Source organism: Vicugna pacos, chromosome 18 (genome assembly GCF_048564905.1).
Source record: "Vicugna pacos chromosome 18, VicPac4, whole genome shotgun sequence".
NCBI lineage: Eukaryota > Metazoa > Chordata > Mammalia > Artiodactyla > Camelidae > Vicugna > Vicugna pacos.
The window spans coordinates 12,136,679-12,152,965 of NC_133004.1; the positions used below are offsets into that span (position 1 = coordinate 12,136,679).

Consider the following 16,287-nt stretch of genomic DNA (forward strand, 5'->3'; position numbering starts at 1 on the left):
CAAGTCACTCCAAGCTACGCGGGAGTAACTTATCCCTATGGCTTCCAGGAATACTCCTGCCACCACTCTGCTGACTCATCTGGTATCTTGCTACGAAACAGCAGGGCTGGAGGTGATATTGCAATGGAGATAGAAGAAATGCAGGTAACAGAAATTAGGTTTGAAGTGTAAGGAGTCAGAAACTAGTCTGTGGGGGACTCTTCTAAAGCATACAACTCATCTATGAAACAAACTCATCAGAGCTTTTCCCAAATTTAGTGACAATCCAATTTACATGACATGACTCATGATGAGTTGTGAAGCTGGAAGAAAATTTTCTGAACTATCAATAGTAATACTAATTTTTCATCAACCGTGCTAGAAAAAATGTTAGAATTATTTATTCTCTCTATAGAAGGTATTTTTTACAAAGTTATTATCATATGAAGTCAGAGTAAGCAGCCTGAACATACAGGTTTATTAGTCAGTTAGTGTTAAAAACTATTACTTACAAAAAAATTGTGTGATATGGGCATTTATCAGCTTTTAACATTTGGAATCTGCTGTAGCTTCCTTTTTAATTCTAAGTAAATATTTATTTCCACATCTAGTTTTGATATTTTAAATTTTGTATTCTTTTACTTAAAGAATATATACTATTTAGTGTAAATTTCAGATCCCATAAAATGTAAATAAAAAAGTCTAAGCGGTAGAGAGATTTATTTCTCGTATGATAAAACATCTAGAGATAGATGTTTCAAGGAAAGCAGGTTCAGCACCTAAACACCGTCAAGGCTCTGTATGGCTTTTCTGTGATTTTCTTGACCCATAGTGTCTGCTCCGACTGGTGTAACAAAACATCATAGGTTGGGTGACCTAAACAACAGAAATGTATTCACTTCCAGCTCTGGAAACTAGCAAGTGCAAAATCAAGTCAATTCAGTTTCTGGTGAGGGCTCTCTTCCCGACTTGCAGTCGGCAGCCTTCTTTCTGTGTCCTCACATGGTGGGGAGAGAGGGATCTCTGGGGTCTCTTCCTCTTCTTATAAGGGCACCAGCCCTATCAGATTAAGACCCCACTCTTATGACCTCATTTCCCCTTTATCACCTCCTCACAGGCCCTATCTCCAAATACAGTCACAGTGGGGCTGAGGGCCTCAACATGTAAATTTGTGGGGGACACAGACATTCAGTCCCTAACCTGGTCTTCACAAGGACTGGAGGTAGCACGCGTGAGCCCTTTTCAGTTTCTGGGCTCCAGTATGGTGGGAAGGGTATGGCTCTGGATCTAGGTTGGCAGTTTGAATCCTGGCTTCTCTGGGTCTAGCTGTGTGACCTCAGGCAAGTTCCTTAACCTCTCTGTGCCATAGTTTTCTCATCTATAAAATGAAGCTGATAAGTATATCTAACTCATAAGGTTATGAAGAAGTTAAAGAAGTAGATGCAGGTTAAGAGCTCAGAAGAGTAACTGCAGCATAGGCACTTGATAAATTGTCTTTAAACTTTGGAAGATTCCATAGGATGTGTATTACTCTGATGACTTATAGTGGTAATTCCAAAAGTGTAGTCAAACTGTCTAGGGCTGGACCTGGAAATACGCATTTTAGCACATTCCCAATGTGACTTGGATGTAGGCTTACACTGGAGAATCACCAGCCCACCTGCTAAGAGAGGTTGGTTAAACATGTCTGCTTCACTCTCTTTGTTTGGTTCTCAAATACAAGTTTCTTCCATGGGGATGAAAGATGTCAGTGTCAGGGGGGCCCCGTCACTGCCCTGGACAGCTGACGTTCAGTGCCTTCTCGGCTGTGTCCTTCAACAGCTGGCTCATTCAGGGTCAGTGCAATGTGTTTAGACATGGAGTGAAGCTGGTTGGGATGAATTTTTCACTTGTCATCTGATCGGGTCACCCTTGTTGGGACCCTGGCAGCAACTGCTTCCCTTACTGGAGAGGATGCTCCTGGGAGGGCAAGGAGAACCATGGCTGGAGCCGCCACCACCACCACCATGAGACTCGGTGGGTGGTGTCTGAATGTGGCCCCCCAACAATCATGCTTGATCTTTGTGAAAAAAAAAAATAATGTTCTTATGTTCTGATGATTTTGGCCCTGTCAAAAATCCAGAAATAGCAAAATTATCCACTTCTAGTTAATTTTTGTGTATGCTGTGAGGGAGTGTTCTATTGATTTACACGTAACTGTCCAGCTTTCCCAACACCACTTGCTGAAGACTGTCTTTTCTCCTTTGTTATATTTTTGCCTCTTTTATTGAAGATTGACTATAGGTATGGGAGGTTTACTTCTGGTCTCTCCAATCTGTTGCATTGATTCATACATCTGTTTTTGTGCCGGTACCTTGCTGTTTTGATTACTGTAGCTCTGTAGTGTTGTCTGAAATCTGGGAGGGTCATTCCTCCAGCTTCATCCTTTTTCTTCAATACTGCTTTGGCAATTCTGGGTCTCTTGTGATGCCATATAAGTGTTAGGATTATTTGTTCTATTTCTGTGAAAAAATGTCCTGGGTCATTTGATAGGGATCCCATTAAATCTGTAGGTTGCTTTGGGTAGTGTGGCCATTTTGACAATATTAATTCTTCCACTCCAAGAGCATAGGGTATCTTTCCACAGACATAGCAAAACTAAAATGACCAAATCAGTAAACAGTATTTACTAAGGGTTTATTGTGCATACAAGAACTGTCTGTGAGCAGGGAGCCTTCAAATTTAAAAACTGATACAAAGCTCAGGGGCATGACATTACAGGATGGCTTATAAAGTAAAAAATAAGGAAGCTGTTTAACCTTTACAGTGATTGGTTATTACAGAGGGGGTTTCCAGATGGCAGGAGATTAAAACTGATTACCTTATTCCCTCACCATAGGAGACATGTGGTTTAAGGATATAAACTTGCAACTAGTAGATAAATAAGTCCCGGAGACCTCAAGCACGCATCGTGATTACAGACTGCAATGTCGTAACAGAAACATAAAACTGGCCAAGAAAGTAGAACTTAATTATTCCCATCACAAAAAAGAAATGATAATTATGCAATGTGATAGAGGTATTAGCTAAATCTACAGTGACGATGGTATCACGATACATAAATGCATCAAATTAACATATCATACGCCTTAAACTTATACACTGTTATATGCCAAGTGTATTTCAATAGAGAAATTTTTTTAAGTGGTTATCTTATACCAATTTCAGCAAGATGACCTATGTTTCCTTTGATTATCAGAGGCATTTACGAGAAACAACGTAAGTTTCACTTTTGTTCATGAAATAGGCTAGATTTAATTTGGCTTAAGTGATTTTGTCTGTTTAGAGAATTTTCAAGTCTGATCTCCACTTTGTATTTAATTTGAACAGCCCCCCAAAGGAAACAGGCCTTTGGTCTCAGTTTGAGTTCCTCCAAAATCAAACCCAGAAGCAAGGATGAGAATCAAAAAGAGTTTACCTGAGATCCTGTTGTTTGAGCCGCCCGGATTTGGGTGCTTTACGGCAGCCCTAGCAAACCTAATACACTGGGTTTGACAAATGCATTAATCTGTGCAACTCAAGCTCCTAACAAAAAAATTAAACAAACATGATTACCCCTCAGAATATTCTCTCATTCCCTTCCCAGTCCATCCCCACCCAAATATTATTCTGAATTCTTCTACTCTTGGTTAGTTTTGTCCATTTTAGAACTTCATAAAAATGGAATTATGCATATGTACTCTTTTTGTAAGGTTTCTTTCACTCAGTATAATGTTTCTGAGACTCACCTGTGTTTTTCCATGTATCAGTACTTCATTCCTTTTATTGCTAAGTATCATCCCATGGTATGAATGCCCCGCAGTGTATCTATACCTTCTCCTATCAGTGGACATTTAGACTGCTGCCAGTGTTTGGATATTATGAATAAACCTATTGTGAATATTCTTGTACACACACACACACACAAAGAGTTTACCTGGGAGATAGTTGCTGGACATACCACACTGGGGAGGGAGAGAGATGAGGAAGAGAAAAAAATCAGTTAACAGGTGTTATCAACCAGGTGGGTAGTTGTGGCTTTATTCTCTGGGGAACTCTGGGAGCCCGTATAAATAGATGCCTCAGAAAGATTCCACCAGAGGAGCAAGGGAGATGGGGCCTTTATGTCCCAGTTTCCTGTCCATCATCGGTTGGAGATTGATGTAGGGGGCCTTTGCTTTCCAGCATTTCCGGTCTGCCTCTCATGAGAGCCAGTCGTGCTGTCGTGGGCTGGAAAAGTAGCAGGTCTTCACGGTGGGAAGTGTTGGGTACAAGGAGCTGAGTTCTGACACTGGTGGGCAGGCTACTGACACTGTCTCCTACACCTCAAAGCATTGGCAAAATGATTGGCCCTACTTTACAGGCATGAAAATGATCACAGGCAACGTGGACTGAGCATTTACTGCACCCACATCCTCGCTGCTCCAAGTGTGGTCCCTGGACCAGCAGAGTCAGCATCACCTGGAGGCCTACCAGAAATACAGAATCCCAGGGCCCTCCCCGCACTGCTGTCAGAACCTGAATTTTAACCAGACCCCCAGGCAGTTCAGATATACTCAGGTGCCCTCCTCATTTCTGGGCTGGAAAACCACAGCTGGCCTGTTGTGCAGCAGTGAAGAATCGGGGCGGGGGTGTCACTCCAATGTAAGGCCAAAAGGCCACGCTCCTGGAAGGAACCGGAAGCAATAGGGCCGGGGTGACGTGGCAGCTGGACCAGGAGGTGAGGAGTGAGAACGTACGAGGACTGGTCTTGGAGCACATGAGAAGCATTCCTGGGGACTCAGATAAATAACTGAGGGAGATCTCAGGGGAGGGTAAAGTCATGCAGTTCTTTGCTGGTGACAAAGAGCCATTGCAATTTAAGTGCTTATGCTAATTTGGCTCCGTTTGTGGTTAAATCAGGAGAAACCTGGGTGACTTTGGATATACCTGTGCACATTTCTGCGCTGGATTTTGATCACCCAGAAGGAAGGACCCTGGTCTCGTATGACTTTAAATCCCAGCATCCGGTACTCACAATTGGTGCTTCATTGATACTTGCTGAAGGGCCCAATGAACTCCATTCATTTATTTAACGGTTAATTACTGACATCCATTATAGTCCAGGCACTATGTTTTAAGCTGAGTTAACATTGGTGAATACGCCACATTGTTAGCTGCCCTTGTAAAACACATAATCTAGTTGAGGGATGGACAAGCACATAAAGTTAATATCTAACTGCAAATTATGACAAGTGCTACATACAGTATGTAGTGATAAGTGTAAATGGGAAGGGGAAATGTGTTCCAGTGGGGCACCAAGGGAAAAAAAAAAACCCTTTGAGGACTGATGTATAAGCCAAAAACTGAAGAATGAGAAGGATTGAGCCATGGGGAGGTAGAAGAGCATTCTAAGCAGCCACCACAGCAAGTGCAAAGGCCCTGAGGCAAGAATTCACGGAGTGGTACATGATTGATAAGACATGTAACCCGCCCTATAGACTGCTGCTCGCTGAACAGCCACCCTCTTTAGGCAATGGAAACCCTGAAAGAGGAGTCGAGTCAAGTCTGTCTGAGACAAACCAGGTTCTGCTGTGAGCCCTCGGAGTTAATTTAGTTTGTGGTCCTAGTAAAAGGAGAGTCATCCATTTGGAAAATCCAAGCACTGCAGAGTTTGAGCTCCTGTGAGACATTAGAGCATCTGGGGGCTCAACATAGAATCCCATCTCATAAGGACTTCTAATTCGTTACGCTTTCTCCTGCTCTCGATCATGGAAGATGAGCATATGAGTCATACAATTTAGAATGTGTCACAGTGTCACATTTCAGGGCCAGGTTCCAGATAGAAAGGAATATATATTTTTTCAGAATATAATGAAAAGTTCTAGGACTTTATTTATTATTTATGTGACCCAGAACATGTGACCTCAACTTCCCATGCCTGGTTTCTTCCTCTCTAAAATGATCTTAGTGATCCCCATGGTGTTTATGAGAATTGGTTGGTTTTCATGCAGCATTTAATGGTCAGTCACTCATTTGACAAATGTACTGAGGCCCCTTTCAATATGTTCCAGGCACTGTGTTAGGCTCAGGAGATGGCATAATAAAGTATGACAGAGCATCCCACCTTCCAAAAGCAGACCAACTTTTCCTGATCCACCGGGAAAGACAGGCTTAAAGTGGAGCAGATGCGAATTTAAAACCAAAATATCAAGATGCAAGGAATAGCCAAGATATTTATTGTCTGTAAAATCAAGTTAAGTCTCATTCCAATCCCCAGTCCTGTCTGGCTAGCAAGTAATTTTCTCTGGCATGACTAGGGCTCGCTCACTCGATGTGGGATTTTGCAAAGGACCTTGATTTCAGCCTGTGAGACTCCAAACAAGAGAACTCAGTTACATCCTGCCTGGATTCCTGACCCCTAGAAAGGGTGAGATAATAAATTTGTGTTGTTTTAAGCCACTAGATTTGTGGTAGTTCTAGTGCAGCAATGGAAAATGACTACACAGGGGTCTCCACCCTTCCCTTGGCGTCCCTGGTTTCTGTGAGAGCCCTACTGTGTGAGTCTTCATGACTCCTGCCCTTGTTTCCGTGTCACCTAAGAAACAGGCATTCTTGCTGATCTGGAGGGAGCCTGGATGTTGGGGTCCAGCCCCTCTTTGGCGCCCCAGACCTCCAAGTCCTGGTGCCGAGCATCCAACCCCACTATCCATCCTTGCTGCAGGGGAATGTCTTTTCTCACAGCTAGAGCCCAAAGCCGTGCTCCTTCCTCATCATCTCCCTGCTGGGATGACGTCAGAATGGCTTAGGGTTTCACAAGATGCTGGAAAAAAAAAGAAAAAAGCAGATTCTCATCTTGCTTTAAAATGACATGGAAACAAAGGATCCTGTAGACTCCCTGGGATTGGTAGTGGGTGGGGAAGGGAGCCTGCAGCCTGCGAAGCCAAGCATGGCTATCTCTCATTTGTTCTGATCCTTCTGCAGCAGTGACAACAGAACACAAATAAACGTCTCAATATACTTTCCTACCAAACTGGTGATGACAATATAGTGTTTCAAGTGCTGTGATAGGAGAAGCACATGGTGCCACAGAGGCACAGAACTGGGGCCATTAGCATTTCCTAGTGAGCCTTCAAAGAGATTCACTGGTGGAAGTGGAATTTAGACTGAGAACCAAAGAATGAGAAGGCGTTAAGGAGGTGAAAGGGTAGTGGGCTTGGGAGCGGGGATGGAAGGAGAGAATGTGTTATTGACTCAAAGCCAAGTGAGACACACAGCGTATTTAAAGAATGAAAGAACGGAGCGGGTCGTCGAGAGAAGGGGATGGAGGGTCGTGGGGATACGGCTGGGTACATAAGGAAGGACCAGCCAGGAAAAGCCATGCAAACCTAATCAATACATTATTTCTGTATCAGTCAGCTTTTGCTGGGATCACTCTGCATAACAAAAGCCCCCCCCCCCAAACTCACTGGGCTATAGAAACAAGCCTTTAAGTTTGGCTTATGGGTCTCTGGAGGGGCTGGGATGCTTCTGGGCGTGACTGGGATCGGCTAGGCTTGAATCTAGGCTGGGCACTGGGTCGACTGCACCTGTTTCCTCATCCTCTTTGGACCGATGATGACGTGAGGCACGTTCTTCTCATGGCAGATGGCAGATAGGCAAGGAGGCGAGAGGAGACACGTAATGTTTCTTAAGGTCTCAGCTGGGAACTGGCACAAGGACAGTTCCATTCAAGTTCATTGGCCAAGGCAGGTCACCTGGCCAGCACATCCGTGGGGCAGGGAAGGTCACCGCCCGCAGAGGGATGGACACACTGCAGAGGGCTGTGGTAAAGGGCGGGGATGTACAATCTCTAACTCAGGGAGGGAGGAAAGAAGTGGGAACAACAGGCCAACATCGTCACAGCAACCTAGGGATGAGAGAAACCCATGCCAGGGTTGCGAGGAGAGTGGTGAATAAAATGATCAGATTAGCAAGACGTTATGAAAATATGAGTGGCTGGCACTTTCAGGAGTCCTGAGGGGTCCAGCGCTCCCTCCATGATTCTCCGTCGCACTCGGTCACCTGAGCCCTGAGGCTGGACTGCCGGTTCCCAGAGAGACACCGTCTTTCACAAACGGCTGCTCCTTCCCTCAGCCGTGGTCCTTAATGGGACTACGAACAAAGAGACTCCTATTCAAACTGGAACACACGACTTGGATGTCCAACACAGTCACCTTCTGCCGTCCCCTCCTGCCCCCCATCCCTGCAGATGACCAAAACAATGTCATTAAAAGGGAACCTTCATAATGTCATTGAAAAACAAAAAGCGAGTGACATTAGTGGACCAGAAACAAGGAGAAACTCCCATGAGGAAGCAGACAGGCTCTGACTGAAGGAAGGAAAATTGGTGGGAGGCTTGGGGACGGGACTGGCTCCAGAATTTGCAGGCCCAGGGGGCAAAGTGAAATGCTGGGCTCGTGTTTTATTTTGTTTTTGTTTTCAACACTGTCTTATTTTTTTCAAAATGTTTGTTTTTTGGTGAGGGGAGGTAATCAGGTTTATTTACTTGCTTATTTTAATGGAGGTACTGGGGATTGAACCCAGGACCTTGTGCATGCCAGGCACACTCTCTACCACTGAGCTATACCCTCCCCACCCAGGATGGGCCTGTGTTAAAAACGATTCAGGATTTCAAGATGGTGACAGCAGAGAATTAAAACAAGCCCGAGATCCCTCCGAAGTGTGGACCTGGCCGCCACGGAACAGGTCCGGTGCTCACAGAGCCGGCCTGCTGGGGGCAGCAGGTACAGTGGGCAGGAGGGCGTCGGGAGCGGCAGTTATGGGGACTGGTTTGGAATCAGGCTGGGAACCTGACTGGCTCAGGGCCTGTCCTGGCCCAAGCCTGAAACCCTCCACTTGTTCCCGTCAGTGGGCAGAACGGTTCTTCCAGGCTGGGGTGCTGTATTCCTTTGCCACGGCCGCTGTGACAATGAACCACCACCCGGGTGGCTTAGACGACAGACGTGTACTGTCTCAGAGCAAGTCTGACACCCTGGTGTCAGCAGGGCTGGTTGCTTCTGAAGCCGGGAGGGAGGTCTCCTGCCTCTTCTCTAGCTGCTGGAGATTTGGTGGCAATCTTTGGTGGTCCTGGGTGTATGGATGCATCAGCCCCATCTCTGCCTGCAGCGTCCCTTGGCGGACTGCCCGTGCACATGTCTCTGTGTCCAAATGCCCATTTTCCCTAAGACACCACTCCTCCTGGGTTAGGGGCCCATCCTACTCCGGCATGACCTCTTCTGAACTAATTATATCTGCAACGACCCTATTTCTAAATAAGGTCACATGTGAAAGCACTGGAGGGGAGGAATCCAACGTATGAATTTGACCAGGGACACAATTCAATCCATAATAAGTGTATCATGGGTGCTTGAGCCAGAGGTGCAGGGTCCTGCCCTGGCCCAGTCTCTTGCACTCCCAAGAGATGAACGGGTAGGAAAGCCGCCCTGCCGCCCACCTCACCTGGCTGTGCGCTGCCCCCACCATCACCGGCAGCAGATGGCCATAAACAGACAGCAGCAACCAGGACCATCAAACACTCGGGGCGAACCAAATGTCAGGGAGTGGGATAGTTGCTCATGAAGAGTATCATTTGATTAAACCGCATCACTTATCCAGAACAGATGGAATTTTCATAGTCCTGTGACAGTCCTGAATTGTTACCTTAATTACCCAACAGGTGCAGTCATTTCTTGAGCAGCCTTACCTGTGGCAGTCAGGTTAGAGAGTCTGGAAACACTGTGACTTGATTCACTGGCTTCTCCAAGATCAGAGGTCATCAACCTTGGCTATGCACGAGAGTCACCTGGTGGGGGGGGGCTGTGAAAATACTGATGCTAGGGTCCTACCATTTAATTGGTCTGGGGGTGCCACCCGGGCCCTGAGATTTTTTCTTTCTAAAGCTCTCAGGTGATTACAGTGCATGGCGAAGTTGAGAACCACTGGCTTGGAACTCTCCCAGAACCCAGCCATCTGCGTATCTGTAATGATGCGTATTGATTGCAGATGGCGTGGCATGGGCTAGTTGGGGGTTGTTTTTTGTTTGCTGCTTCCAAATGAAATGCATCCATCTCTCTCTGCTTTAACTCTGCAACGCCATGTGCTCTCTTTTCTTTTGTTTCGTCTAACTTCTTTCAGTTCCTAAGGAGCCAAATCTCTACTGTATGGAGTTTGGCTTTTGCTTCCAAAGGCAGCATCTCAGCTGGACACTGAGGCTGCGGCAGCACAGTGAATTGTACTGAAGTGGAATTGAACAGACAATAGACTTGCATTTAGTGCAGTTTATTACAAGGAGCAATAATGTGGGTCATAGCATCTTTTTTCCACGGACGCAGGTTGGTCTTGCTTACTCTATTCAGCAGAAGACATTGGTCTGTGGTGTCCAGGAATCCCTCCTCCCCCTCTCTCATGTTTTCTTACTTTTACCCTCTCTCATTGGCTCTCTTTCTACCCTCTTTTATTCTCATTCTCTCTCATGTTCTCTGCCATGTTGTCTCTCTCTTCCGCTTTCTCTTTTCAAAACTCTTGCTTTCACAGATTGTCATGGTTGGGGTAGAGAGAGGGGTAGATTCAACAGCCAAAGGGCTATGAGAATCAAGACATACCATGTGCACACCCTGCAGTCTTCTGGGACATTTCCTGTTGCCTCTTGTGAAAGATGTGGGGAGAAACCGCACAGCCAGGAGAACTAACCTAGCTCTGTGTCTCTGTTTCCCTCAGCCCATGAAGTCTTTCTCTCCCAAAGCCTTCTCTTTCCAATCTTCGGTGTCACCCTGTTTGCTGGTCCCAGAAACTACCTGGGGAAGTTGGCTACCCAAATTTGGGGAATAATAAAAACGATTGACTATAACATGCTGACTACATGCAAGATAGCCTGCTAAGCACATTTGACAGATCAGGAGACCAATGCCCAAAGAGAGGAGGTGATTTCAAGCCTAGACTACTTGCTCCAGCATCTTTATATAACAAGCACTTCAGAAGGAGGCAGTGAGAGGAAAGGAACATCACAGAGTATGATAGCAAGACAGAAAGAGAAAAAGCAGAGAGACCAAAGACACAGAGGGAAGGCGAGAGACAGCCACCAAGATGCAAAGAATCAGAAACTGGATGAGACCATAAAAACCACAATAACAACCACAGAGCCGCGAGAGAGAGAGAGGCCTGGTGAACACACTTCACACTGGCTCCGAATTGGGTAAAACAACTCAGGTCTGGGGCCAGTTTAGATGAGATATTCCCACCGTATGAGATGTAAGTCCGGTTCAGGTGTGGATTGAAGAATATTTTGATGTCAAGGTTGACTGGTTTTAGAAAATGCATGCTTGCTTCTGGTTCACCTGCTATCTTTTGAAAAGGGAGAGAAAAAAAAAATTCCCCTTTAGCCCTAGGTTCAGTCCAGAGAAAACGAACAAAAAGTAAAACATAGTACTTAAATTGTGTTTAATTTAGCCTTCAGGAAGCCAAGGCAAAACATTCTGATTTGTTTTCAAGTCTTACTTGCACTCACCAGCTGAGGTTCTTCAAAGACCTTATACTTGGTGGAGATACCACGCTGGGATTTTCAGGCCAGTCTCAGCACCCCCAGCTAATCAGTGTTGTTTCTTTAATTTCATAATGTGCTGGGGGTTGTGATGCTAGAGACCTAAGACTTGTCTTTCGTTGTGCATCGGTGGGACCCTGGGTTATTGGGAGGAACCCGCTCACCTCCAAGTGGTCTCTGAATGCTGCTATCTGCTCATTCTATGCCGTGGTCATCCAGCTGTAAGGTGGAGACCTAATTTAATGTAATAAAAGATGTATGTTCTTCAGTAGGTGAATGGATAAGTGAACTGTGGTCCATCTATTATTCAGCTTCAAAAGGAAACAAGCTATCAAGCCACGAAAAGACATGGAGGAAACGTAAATGAATATGACTAAGTGAAAGAAGACAATCTGAAAAGGCCACATACTGCTTAATATTCTTTGTATTTTGATGTGAACCTAAAACTGCTCTAAAAAATAATATCTCTTTAAAAACTTTTAAGGTGTATGTATTGAACAGTTGATAATCCCATTTGTTAGGATGCTATTAGACGTGGTAATTCCCTTTGCTCCTCATCTTTTCCATCTCCTCTGGCATTAGGTCCTATTTCTGTTTGGTTTTACTTCAATCTAAATTCATCCATGATAGGACACCTACTATGTGCCGAGATCCTCTATTTTACAAATAAGACAAGCTCAGAAAAGCTATCAATATTTCTGAAGGACAGAGAGCATGTGGTAGAGTCGGATTTTCAAACACAAGATTTTACAAATTCTGAGCTTCCGCACTACCTCTCCATCCTGAGAGTCAGCTAGAGGTTTGGCAGTCATTCCCATGCAGGTTTCTGTAGGTTCCTGTTTAACTTCTGGGAATGAATACTCTCATCTCCTGTTCCATCTTGTGATTCACAAAGACTACCCCAGAACTGATCATTGGGGGGGCCACCAGGACCCAGATTTCAACGAACAGGGATTGCTTTGCAAGACATAGAGCTCCCGGAGTGGAATGGGCTGCACACTGACCCTGCCTCCCCCCACCACAGGTATTCAAGCGGCCATCAGAGAAACAGAAAGACCAAGGCTTCTTAAACTGGGTTCACGGGTGGGCTCTGGGGCATCTAAAATTGCCAGATTTGGAGTGTGGAGATATGTATACCTTTTTTCTTGGGATTTTCACCAGGTTTTCAAAATTTGCTTGACACAATGGTTGAGTGCTGTAGAAACCGAGAGAGGAGAGGAGGATGGAATGAAGTTGTATCCCAAACTTGACCACCTAAGAGTCTTTTACTGAGTCATTTTCATGAGGGAAAAATCTGTCATCAAGGATGATACAAATCTGAAAATCAGCAGAAGGATTTGGTTCTCCTCCCTACTCCGTCTTAGGACTCAGGGCTTTCCTAGAGTCGGAGAAACAATAACTGTAAACATGCATGAGGGGTCTTATTAAGGTGATGAAAGCGTTCTAAATGTGTGTATGTGTATTAGTTTCCACTTAAAAAACTATCTAAAAAAAAAACACTAAAAACGAATGTGTATTAGTTTCCTAGAACTTCTGTAACTAAGTACCACAAACTGGGTGGCTTAAAACAACAGAAAGTCATACTTAACTAATTATGCTTACAACCACCTTGTTTTCAAATAAGGTCACATTCCGGGGTACTGGGGCACAGGACTTCAACGTATCTTGTTTGGTTGGACACAGTTTAATACACAACAAAGTGAATCAAAGCACTGCTTGCAATTTTGCATAAATTTACAGAGATGGGTAAGTTTTATAATATGGAAGTTATACCTTGTGGAAAAAAAATTAATGAACAGAAACCTCAATTAACAGAGTTAGGGAGACCAGAAGGGGGAGCTCTCATGCCCTGAGATGACAGCACAGCCTATTCGGGAGAAGACAGACTCCCTTTCTCTCCTGGCAAGGACTCAGCCAATGAAAAGCCATGGACTGTTTGTTTGCTACAGACCCCCACCCCCATCCCCGTCTTCCTTTTTTCTCTATAGAAGCCATCTTCTCTTGTTGTCTGGGGACTTGCCATAGTTGCAGACCCTGAATTACAATTACCTGCTTATTCCGAATAAATCCATCTTTGAAGGAGAAATATTGGCAGTCCATTTGTCTCAGGTCAACATTTTCAGTCAAGTAACTTTTAAAGAGTGGCAAGGAGATTTTTTCAAGCCATTGCTAGGGGTCCTGAAACTTATATGGACAGCAGTGAATCCTAACACATCATCTGAAAATTTCAAAGGCATGTTTAGTGAAGCAGCTTTTCCATTTCTCAAGTATGTATCCCAGAGACACACTCACAGGAGTTTAGACAGCACAAAACTTAGGAGCAATCTGAATCTCCACCAATAAGGAAATGGTAAAGAAATTTAGGTCTAGCCAACCATGGGATACTATGCAACAATTACAGAGAAGGAGATAGCTTGATATTTAATGACATGGGAAGAAATCTAAGACATACTTTGTGGGGGGAGAAAAAAGTAAATAACAGACTGACACAGAGAGCATGACACTGTTAATATGAAACACAAAAATCAAAATCAAAGAAAGTTATGCTCCATGTTTTCTGAGGATTCATGCATAATAAAATTAGTATCAAGCATTCACCAGGTGCAGGCACTATTCTAACAGACTGACACACGGTAACTTACTAACTTCTCGGAACAAGCTGACTGCTATTATTGTAGCCCATTTAATGAAGAGGAAGCCAAGCTAAGGCACAAAGAGGCTAAGTTTCTCCTCCAAAGCTGCTGAGTCATGGAATCAGAATTTGAACCCAGGCTTCTCTGAGTTCACAGGGCTCTTTCTTCTGCTGTCTTACGTATTCTGGAATAATACGCATAAAAGTAACGAATGGTCACCTGCAGGAGTGAGTGAGAGGGGAGTCATGACTCCAGTCAGTGACCAATGGGATTTTAATATTTTGACAGTTGTAAGAAATAATACAGAGAGAGCCAGTGTAACATTTACTCAGTTTTCCAGAATAATGATGTCTTGCCGAACTACTAAAATACCACAATCAGGATACTGACAATGGTATAATCCACTGAATCTTGTTCACATTTACCTATTTTTACTCATTTGTGTGTATGTACTTGGCTCTATGCACTTTTTTGATCATAGTATATGATCCTCTTAGTGTGCTGTTGAATTTTATTTGCTAGTATTTTTTGAGGATTTTTATATCTGTATTTATCACAGATATTGGCCTGTCATTTTCTTTTCTAGTAGATCCTTATCTGGCTTTTATATCAGGTTAATATGGCCTCATAAAATGAGTTTAGGAACATTCCCTTCCTCTTCAATCATTTGTAGGAGTTTGAGAAGGATTGACCTTAACTATTCTTCAAATGTTTGGTAGAATCTACCCATAAAGCCATCGGGTCCTGGGCTTTTCTTTGTTGAGAGGTTTTTAATTACTGATACAATCTCTTTATTAGTAATTGACCTATTCAGATTGTCTATTTCTTCATGATTAAGACTTAGTCATTTGCATGTTTCTAGGAATTTATCCATTCCTTATTGGCTGTCCAATTTGTTGGTATATAATTGTTCACAGTAGTCTCTTACGATCCTTTGTATTTCTGTGGTATCATTTGTAATATCTTCTCTTTCATTTTTTAAATTTTATTTATTTGAATCTTCTCTCTTCTTGTTGTAGTCTTACTAAAGATTTGTCAATTTTGTTTATCTTTACAAAATATCAGCTCAGACTATCATTGATCTTTTCTGTTCTTTTTCTAGTTTCTATTTCTTTTATTTCTGCCCTGATACTTATTTTCTTCCTTATGCTAACTTTACTTAATTTGTTCTTCTTTTTCTACTTCTTTGAGATATAAAGTTAGGTTGTTTATTTGGGATCTCTCTTTATTCTTAATGTAGGCATTTATTGCTATATATTTCCCTCTTAGAACTGCTTTGGCTGTCTCCCATAAGTTTTTGTATGTTGTGTTTTCATTTGTGTTTCTCCCAAGATTTTTAAATTAATTCCTTCTGATTTCTTCTTTGACCCACTGATTGTTCAAGGAGTTTGCTGTTTAATCCCACATATTTGTGAATTTGTGTTTTCCTCCTTTTTTTGATTTCTAGTATGAAACTCTTGTCACTGGAAAATATACTTGGTAAAATTTAATATTCTTAAATTTACTAAGACTTATTTTGTGACCTAAGATATGAATTGTTCTGGAGAATGTTCCACATGTGCTTGAGAAGAATGTGTGTTCTGCTGCTGTTGGATGGAATGTTATGTAAATATCTGTTGGTTTTGTTTATTCTAAAGTATAATTCAAGTCTAATATTTCTTTATTGATTATCTGGATGATATATCGGTTGCTAAAAGCGGAGAATTGAAACTCACTACTATTACTGCATTGCTATTACTGCCTTCAGAAATTTGCTTAATACATTTAGTATTTGCATAATATATTTATGTGCTCTGATGTTGAGTGCATATATTTGACAATTGTTATATCCTCTTGATAAATTATCCCTTTATCATGATATAATGACCTTCTTTGTTTCTTTGAGGTTTTACTTAAAGTTTATTTTATCTGATGTTAGTATGGCCACCGCTGCCCTCTTTTGGTTACCATTTGAATGGAATATCTTTTTTTCATCCCTGAACTTTCAGCCTATGTGTGTCCTTAAATCTAAGGTGAGTCTCTTTTAACAAGATGTAATTGGGTCTTGTGTTTTATTTAATCCATTCAGCCACTTTATATCTTTTGAATGGAGTATTTAAT

General features: G+C 43.1%; 1 long non-coding RNA gene and 1 other non-coding gene across 4 annotated transcripts in view; one reads left to right on the top strand and one right to left on the bottom strand.

The window, feature by feature from the left end:
• Positions 1-16,287, top strand: part of LOC140687019 (uncharacterized) — a 209,617-nt gene that overhangs the window by 89,445 nt on the left and 103,885 nt on the right. The window contains exons 1-2 of one of the 3 annotated variants that reach the window (XR_012061024.1): positions 4,372-4,717; positions 6,297-6,406. The exons of 1 other annotated variant lie outside the window; for it this stretch is intronic. This is a non-coding gene — a long non-coding RNA (uncharacterized lncRNA). Of the gene's footprint in view, positions 1-4,371; positions 4,718-6,296; positions 6,407-16,287 lie in introns of those variants that run through there. One more of the 3 variants, XR_012061023.1, reaches the window with a different exon arrangement.
• Positions 8,538-8,610, bottom strand: TRNAA-GGC (transfer RNA alanine (anticodon GGC)). Its single transcript has one exon. It is a non-coding gene; the product is annotated as a tRNA-Ala (tRNA).